Source organism: Zingiber officinale, chromosome 6A (genome assembly GCF_018446385.1).
Source record: "Zingiber officinale cultivar Zhangliang chromosome 6A, Zo_v1.1, whole genome shotgun sequence".
In the NCBI taxonomy this organism is placed as follows: Eukaryota; Viridiplantae; Streptophyta; class Magnoliopsida; order Zingiberales; family Zingiberaceae; genus Zingiber; species Zingiber officinale.
The window spans coordinates 87,987,163-87,996,774 of NC_055997.1; positions in this window are offsets into that span (position 1 = coordinate 87,987,163).

The following is a 9,612-nucleotide window of genomic DNA, read 5'->3' on the forward strand; positions in this document are numbered from 1 at the left end:
GTAAAGCGCCTAGATTCAAGAATTCTCCTTAGCGGATTAACAGCTTTCTCAAGAGATCCTGGGTGACAAACTGCCATGACATTACATAGCATTAACGATCAGAGAAGACACGGGTTACATACCCTGAAGATCATCTGATCAAGTTCGACAACATGGCAACGCTCCACTAATATACCGATGGAGTCAAATGTCGGGTATTTCTCACCACGCTCTCAGGATCAGCGCAGAGGTGGTTCAAGCGATTGCCAATCGGATCTATATGCAACTATAAGGACTTCGGAACGGCATTCCAACAACACTTCGCAAGCAGTTGCCACCATCAAAAGATAAATGTCAACCTATTCACGGTCAAACAAGGGCCCAGGGAAGCATTACAGGCCTACATTAAAAGATTCAACCAAGTGGCCATGGAAGTTCCATTAGCCACACTAGAGATCTTGATAAATTCTTTCTCCTAAGGACTCATAAAAGGCAAGTTCTTTCGGTCACTATCCGAAAGACACCAAGGGACTTCAATCATCTGCTCAGATGGGCTACCAAGTACATTAATATTGAGGAGGCTCAGGCGACCCAGAAGAAAGAGTTATCCCCAAACTCGCCACTATCTTGAAGCACCGAGTGGCCCATACATATCAACCACCGAAGGGATCCCAAGAGGGGGTAGCACAATCGCAGTCAGAGCCCCGTACACATGCAGTGTAGCATGTGGAAGCTAAGCGGACAAGGTTCACTAAAGGTCAACCATGGATACCGCTCTTCTGTTCTTATCATCGAGTAGCGACACACAACACCAGAGATTGCTATAGTCTCAAACCAAAGCCCAGTCGAACGACTTCACCGAAATCCCTCCATCAATCCCCCTCTTCTGATCGACATCATCCCCACCGGTCTGGAGGCTGGCATGAAGATAGAAGGCCAGCCACCGAGCAGACTCAACGGAGAAACTATGATGGGCTAGCCAGGGCATCAGTTAAGCTGTCACGACTGTTAGCTTGGGAAGAGGAGAACCGCAGCAACGTCGCCCGAGGAGATATATGTATGATCGCAAGAGGTTCGACTAACGGTGACTTTAATCGGGCTCAGAAAACGCACACTAATTGGTTAGAAATTTACACCATTAGATGCAGCAAAGCAATGACAGAAGGGTCAAAAATCAGTTTCGATCCTCAAGACTTAGATAAAGTGGAAGTTCCTTACGATGATGCCCTGATCATCAAAGTAGTAATCGCTAATTACAATATTCACCATACTTTTGTAAACACATGCAGTTCGTGTTAGTATTAGCCCTAAGAGCCGATTATGAGATGATTAAGTTTTTTGGATTATTCATTGAGTTATACTCAAATGAATTCACTCAAATGATTGAGTCCAATCTAGACACATTGGACTAATGGGTTAGACTCATTGGGTTATTAGATTAATGGTTAATCCAATATAATAATCTAACCCATTAAGAGGAATACAAAGAGACAAAAAAAATCCCTTGGTATTCATTGGATGAATATAAATAGTTTTTGATTGAATTTTTCATTAGATGAAAAAGAGAGACTTTTGATATTCCCTTCTTCCTCCTTCCTCCTTCCTCCTTCCTCCTTGGCAAAATTTCCTTTTGGTCGAACCTCCATGTGCGGCCAACATCATAGTGGTGGTTCTTCTCCAAATCATGAGTTCGTGAGACGGACGAAACGTGTCCCTGTTGACACCGTAGAGGCGTGACCACTTGATCGCGTTGAGATCTGCATCTAAAGAAAAGTTGCTGTCGGAATTGCAAAGGGCACGCAATAAAGGTATAACTCCCTCTTATCATACTTAGTATATATGTTTTTTTTCCTTTCACATGGATCATCTGCAGGGATCTAGATAGTTTTTCTACTACGTTTTCTACGTGTTTAGAGCTCTAGATCCTAATAGTGATATCAGAGCCACTTGTGAAGACATATACTAAGTTGTTAGATTTTTTATATGTGATATAGAAATTGCATGAGATGTTTACTATGATTTGCATGATTATGAGTCCTTGTTTTGTTGGGACTGAAATAAAGTTGTTGTGAACAAAATAGTCTCGGCCAAACTAGGTTTCGACCAAACTAGGTCTCGGCCATACAAGGTTTCATCCAAACTAGGTTTTGGCCAAACCAGGTGTTGGCCATATAAAGGTTTCGACCAAACTAGGTCTCGACCAAAGATGTTGTGAACAATAAGGTCTCGACCAAAACTATTGTGAATAGTAAGATTTTGGCCAAAGGTTTTATGGGCAGCAGAGTCTCTGGCATAACAGCAACTCATACACTGAGTATGTAAAATAATTTTGCTTCAGAGGCGCTACCCCCTGAAACCCCACCCAAGCGGGACCGTCATGGCATTGCAACTCATAATTCTTTGTTGTAATCATAGTAGATTTTATATCATAAAGATATAGTGAATGTTATATGACATGGTGCATGGTTATAACCTTTAACCCCAATGTGATTGGATGTGTGTGTATGTTGTAATTCATAATACGACATGTGTATCATGTCTCTCCTTTTTCATTCTTGTTGTAAATTTAGATTATCCTCTAATGTAACTCGAGGTTTCTTTAGATTTTGTAATGTACAAATTAGAGAGGAATTAGTCTACTAGATGAAGGTGAAAAGGGAGAAGGACAACAACACACGACAACCAAGGAAACACTTGGAGAAGTTACTTTGACCTAGGTTGACCTTTCACTCTTATCATTGGCTTGAGAAGATCATAATTGATGGGGTCATAACCATGTCACATTTAATTAGCATATATGTTGATGTATGCCATGATTGTATGTGATACATGCGTAGTTTAATCACAATTAGGTCTTTTTCATATGCCTACCAAAGTTTAGTACTCACTGCTACCTCGATCATTTGTAGTCATGTTTGCCAAAGCAAAGCGACTCATTTTATCTTGGTAGAGTGTGATAGGACAATTGTGATATCTGACTATTAGATTTTGGGTGTGACTTAACTAAGTTTCCTCAATTGGATTGAAAACTTAGAGGCATATCCCATGCGATGTAATTTAAATTATACTAGTCTTGGGTGATTAGCCAAAGCTAACTCAAGATGAGTTATAATATGGATTTCATGAGATGGGCAAGCGAACAAATAGTCATGTTCACCTAATTATTCAAGAGTTACATAGGATGTAATTGGTAAACGTTGTCTACCTAAGTTATACTAAGTCTTGGGTGATTAACCAAAGTTAACTCAAGATGAGGTATAATATGGATCTTGTCCCACATGAATGTCATCGCGTTTGTATCTAGAACTAGAAGTGTGGGTAAAACCACATCCATGACTTGCTCCTATCAAGCTTTACAATTTAGTGAGAGAATCATTTAATTAAAAGCTTAATTAAATGATCTAAATATGATACTTATTTCTGCATATTATTATTGTAGATCACCATGTCATCTAGTACGTCGAATACATTCTATCTGCGATCTGTCCTTGATAAGGACAAGCTCAATGGAGCTAATTGTAGAACCATTTGGCAGGCTAAAGGGGGGGGGGGGGGTTGAATAGCCCTGTAAAAAATAAAATCGACCCTTCTCGACTTTTCAAACTAACACTTGGATATAAAATAGAAAAGCAATAAATCAAAACAGAAAAAGATGAGGCACCAGATGTTTACTTGGTTACAACCGAAGAGGTTGTTAATCCAAGGAAAATGATCACACTACCATCTCCTTCAGGAGGAGAAGCCTCTTTTACAGTAATGCAAGCACAGAAAGAAAGAAGCTAATCTAAACAGTGGAAGCACACAAGCGTTGTTACAATTTCTGAACTGATGATAAGCTTCTGGACCAAGGCTATATTTATAATCTTGGTTGGGACGCCCCGAAGGGTTCCGGGCGCCCTGGGGGGATAAAACTTTATCCCCCAACGTTCAGATTGCGTTTGACGCGATCTGGTCAACAAACTGGGTCCGGGCGCCCAGAGCCATTCCGGTCGCCCCGGGCTGTTTTGGGCGCCCGGAATGGTTCCGGGCGCCCCGGAGCCTAAAGTCAACCCGTGTTGACTTTTTCATCCGGGGACCACTGCTCCGGTTCAGTTCGCCTCGGTCCGGTTCTTCAACTCCGGATCCACTCGCTTAGGTGATCTCTGCCATCCGGAAAAGGGCTCACTCGAATCCAAGTTCCGGTCTTCTCGAGCGGGCTTCTGCTCCGGCTTCTCGTCCCTCGAAATCGTTGCATGCTTCCTTCTCGTCCGCCGGCATACTCATCAGCAGTCTTCGTCCCTCGGTCGCACCCCGTGCCTACCTTCTCGCTAGCTACGTCTCTTGCTCCCCGAGCAATCTTCCACTCCGGCTTTCGTCCCTTGGAACCACTGCACGCTTCCTTCTCGTCTGCCGGTGTACTCTTCCGCAGCACCTCGTCCCTCGGACTGTCGTCCTTCTCGCTAGCTACGTCTTCCGCTTGACTACCTGTGCTCCTAAGTGTTGGGGTTGCAAGGTTGCAAACATAGTCCCATATTGAAAACACATGGAAAAGATCATGGGTTTATAAGAGAAAGATATCTCCATTGGCATGAGGCCTTTTGGGTAGAGCCCAAGAGCAAAACCATGAGGGCTTAGGCCCAAAGTGGACAATATCATGTCATTGTGGAGATATCTAAATTCTTTTCGATCCTACAATTGGTATCAGAGCCCGGACTGCCAGAAGGTTTAACCGCCGACTGTGCACAAGAGCTATGGTCTGATTGAACCATGTGAGTACAATATTGACCTCGAACAAAGAAAGTGGGGGCTCCTATGTTCGGATCAAGATGACCAGACACCAGGCAGGAAGTCCTAGTTGCGGCTAGGCAAGGAAGTCCTAGTAGGTCGGGTGGACCGAGGGGCAGGAAGTCCTAGTAGGTCGGGTAGACCGAGGGGCAGGAAGACCTGGTGGGTCAAGGATCGGACGTGGGAAGCCCATGGTCCTTTGTTTGAGGGGGGGATTGTTGGGGTTGCAAGATTGCAAACATAGTCCCATATTGAAAACACATGGAAAAGATCATGGGTTTATAAGAGAAAGATATCTCCATTGGCATGAGGCCTTTTGGGTAGAGCCCAAGAGCAAAACCATGAGGGCTTAGGCCCAAAGTGGACAATATCATGTCATTGTGGAGATATCTAAATTCTTTTCGATCCTACACTAAGCTCCTGCATACTTAGACACAAGGTTAGAAACACACAGGACCTAACTTAACTTGTTGATCACACCAAAACAACCTTGGGGTTCCAACAATCTCCCCCTTTTTGGTGTGAGCAACCCAAGTTAAGCTAGGAAAAAATAGACATAAAATAAACTTAACTAAATTTGTAATTAAGTGCTAAAATAAAACAAGTTAAATTTTGGTCTACCTTCCCCTAGACTTATACTTTTCCTTCTCCCCCTTTGATCACATAAAAACTAGGGTTATAAGAAAAAATCTAAGGGTAAAAACTTAGAAAATTTGGAGATCCTTAAAAATAATAAAGATTTTTGCAATAATAAATAGTCTCTATAAAAAAAATTTAAGTATAATTTTAAGTAAATTTTCTAAGTGAAATTATAAGAAAAAAAATTCTAACTTAGACAGCTTTGTAAAACATTTTTTAGAAATTTTTCTAAGTATAAAAGAGAATTTTTTTTTAAGAAAAAAACTCAAAAAAAAATTTCTAAGTTAGAAAAAAATCTTTTTGAAAAAGAAATTCAAGTCTTTGAAAAATTATTTTTTAAAGAAAAATAAAAATCCTAACTTAAGATTTTTCTAAGTAAAATTTTCTAAGTAAAAATTTCATGTAAAAATATTTTGAAAAAAATGTTTGAAAAACTTTAAAAGCATTAATTAATTCTAATTTTAATGTTTTGATCGAAAGTTAATTAAACATTTATTTCAATATTTTGGCTTCCAGGTCGTGGCGAGGCACTAGGCCTTCTTGGTTATTGGAGCAACAACCATTTCCTTAGACAAAGCCTCATAGAGAAATGCACTGTTTAATTTTCTCACTGAAATCATTAATTTCGTTTAAAATTTAGACTAAGCAAGATTTAGGAACCCAATATAGGTTCCAGCCTACTGGATTAACTAAATATTTCTTAGGTATATATTTTCTTGAAATATTCCTAATTTGTCCCTGGTGATATCTATAATACCAATTTAAATTTTTAAATTTTCTAACATTAGATGAGCATGCATGATTTTTCAAATTATCTACTTGAATTTTCATATCTTTATTTTCTGATTTCAATTTCTCATTTTCTAATTTTGATTTGTCTAATTCTTCTAAGGGACAAGATTTAGCCAAAATTATTTTTAAATTTTTAATCTCCTTTTCTAATTTGCAACAGTCTTTTGTTAATAGTTTAACAAACTTAAAGAGTTTATCAGGAGGAAGTGATCGTATCTCACTTACCTTGTCGATTTCGTTGCCCGTTTCTCCCCCTGAACTGTTGCTTTCTTCTGACATGGCTCCCCCTTCATCGATGCTCTCGATGCTCATTTCGGAAGAGCTTGACTCGCAGTCGTCGTCTTGATGACTTGCCATTAAAGCAAATCCGGAGAATGCCTCGACTTCCGACTCCGACGACGTATCGTCCCACGTCGCCTTTAGGGCCTTTCGCTTTTGGATAGGCTTCTTACCCTTCTCCTTGTCCTTGTTCTTTAGCTTGGGGTAGTTGTCCTTGATGTGCCCTTCTTCATCGCAGTGGTAGCAACAGATCGTCCTTTTCTTTTTCCCCTGTGGATGGTTAATAGATCTAGATTTACAAAGTTTCTTGAATCTTCTTACCATCATTATCATTTCCTCGTCATCGAGAGAAGATTCTGACTCAGGTTCGTCTCTCGAAGCTTTAAGGGCGATGTTGTTCTTGGGCTCCTTCGAACATGCACATCTTGATTCGTGCACTTCAAAAGTCAAGAAAAATTCTTCTAACGAAATCTTTTCTAAATCTTTAGAAATGTAAAAGGCATCTACTAATGATGCCCATTTGGTATTTCTAGGAAAGGAATTCAAAGCGTACCTTAGCGAATCTCGGTTACTTACCTTTTCTCTGAGATTTGAGAGTCCGGTGATGATCTCCTTGATTCTCAAGTGCAGGTGCGCAACCGTCTTGTCTTCCCCAAGTCGCAGGCTGTGAGCTGATTGCGAAGTAGATCTCTTCTGGCGAGCTTGGCTTCGGACGTCCCTTCGTGCAGCTCGAGGAACTTCTCCCAAAGTTCCTTTGTCGAGTCGTAGTTCCCGATCCTGTTGACTTCTTGAGGCGGAAGAACACTTAGCAGATGGTATTATGCTTTGTCATTCGCCATGAAGTCGGCCTACCCTTTTTCGTCCAATTATTTTTCTCCTTACCTTCTGGTGCTGTAAAACCAAATTCCATTGTAAGCATTAATTCAAAATTAGTGGTAAAGAATACCTGCATCAGCTTTTTCCAAGAGGCGAAATCCCCTTCGAATTTCGGTGGGTGGATGCTTGGTCCGGCCATCTCGTTGCTTCATTCGACGGTTAGTCCTCCTGAAGCGCCTCGACTCTGATATCACTTGTAGGACCGTTGGGTCAGCTAGAAGGGAGGTTGAATAGCCTTGTAAAAAATAAAATCGACCCTTCTCGACTTTTCAAACTAACACTTGGATATAAAATAGAAAAGCAATAAATCAAAATAGAAAAAGATAAGGCACCAAATGTTTACTTGGTTACAACTAGGGAGGTTGTTAATCCAAGGAAAATGATCGCACTACTATCTCCTTCAGGCGGAGAAGCCTCTTTTACAGCAATGTAGGCACAGAAAGAAAGAAGCTAATCTAAACAGTGGAAGCGCACAAGCGTTGTTACAATTTCTGAACTAATGATAAGCTTCTGGACCAAGGCTATATTTATAGCCTTGGTCGGGGCGCCCCGAAGGGTTCCGGGCGCCATAGGGGGATAAAACTTTATCCCCCAACATTCATATCGTGTTTGACGCGATCTGGTCAACAAACTGGGTCCGGGCGCCCCGGGCTGTTCCGGGCGCCACGGAGCCTAAAGTCAACCAATGTTGACTTTTTCATCTGGGGACCACTGCTCCGGTTTAGTTCACCTCAGTCCGGGTCTTCAACTCCGGATCCGCTCGCTTGAGTGATCTCTGCCATCCGGAAAAGGGCTCACCCGAACCCAAGTTTCGGTCTTCTCGAGCGGGCTTCCGCTCCGGCTTCTCGTCCCTCGGAATCGCCGCATGCTTCCTTCTCGTCCGTCGGCGTACTCATCCGCAGTCTTCGTCCCTCGGTGGCACCCCGTGCCAACCTTCTCTCTAGCTGCGTCTCTTGCTCCCCGAGCAATCTTCTGCTCCGGCTTTCGTCCCTCGGAACCACCGCACGCTTCCTTCTCGTCTGCCGGTGTACTCTTCCGCAACACCTCGTCCCTCGGACTGTCGTCCTTCTCGCTAGCTGCGTCTTCCGCTCGACTACATGTGCTCCTAAGCTCCTGCGCACTTAGACACAAGGTTAGAAACACACAAGACCTAACTTAACTTGTTGATCACACCAAAATAACCTTGGGGTTCCAACACTAATTTCCTAGACTGGTACAGAAACTTGAGAATAGTACTCAAGAAAGAAAGAAAACTATACGTCCTAAAGCGCCCCATTCCTAAAACACCCCCACTACTAGCACTGCCACTATAATTGATAAGGATGCTTATAAAAATCATCAAGATGATGCATTAGATGTATCATGCCTTATGATTGCCACCATGAACTCTGAGCTTCCAAAGTAACATAAGAACCTGGATGCTTATGATATGGTTGTGTTGGACCGTGAAACGTCGATAGAGGGGGGGGGGGGTGAATATCGATTAGAAAAACAACGAGTATAAACGAGTTAAGCGCAGCGGAAATGAAACAGCTTAGACAGATGAACACAATATTTTTTTACTTCGTTCGGAGCCTGTGACGACTCCTACTCGAAGGCCCGTACTCCGTGAGCACTTTCGTTGGGCAATTCACTAGCAATTCGAAATAATGATTACAAAGACAGTACAAGGAATGCTAATGAAAATTAAAACAAAGCTATACCGACAGAAAGAAAACCACAAGGACAAGAGAACGTTGTCGGAGCTTCGTTGGCGTCGTTGGAGCGCAGAGTAGCAGAGCAAGCAGTCTAAGAGTTCTGAGTTGATTTTGATCTCTGCCTCCGCCCCATCTTTTATATGAAGCTCGGGGCGCCCTGGATTCCATCCAGGCGCCCTGGTGAGACGTGGCAAGTCCAACCAGCGAGCTCCAAGTGGCGACGCGCGGTCAGGATAATTTTTGCCTCCAGGGCGCCCGGGTGCCTCCCGGGCGCCCGGGTGCCTCCCGGGCGCCCGGACCACCTTTTTCCAGTGAACAACTTTCCTGCAAAACAAGGTTAGTCCGAGACAAAATAGATCCTGCAAAACAAAGTGTTAGCATAATTAAAGTTCAACAAAGTAATAACAAAGAGTATGACTTAGATTTCGTCTTTCCGAAACCGGAATCTAGTCACGATCTCGACTTAGATATCCGAAATGGATCTAAGCCGGATCGACGCCTAATGTTCCCTTCTCGGGAACGCGTCCTCACAGTCACTCCCTTCTAGTGACTTACCTTTACTCACCTGCCAGACGTCCGGTCAGTC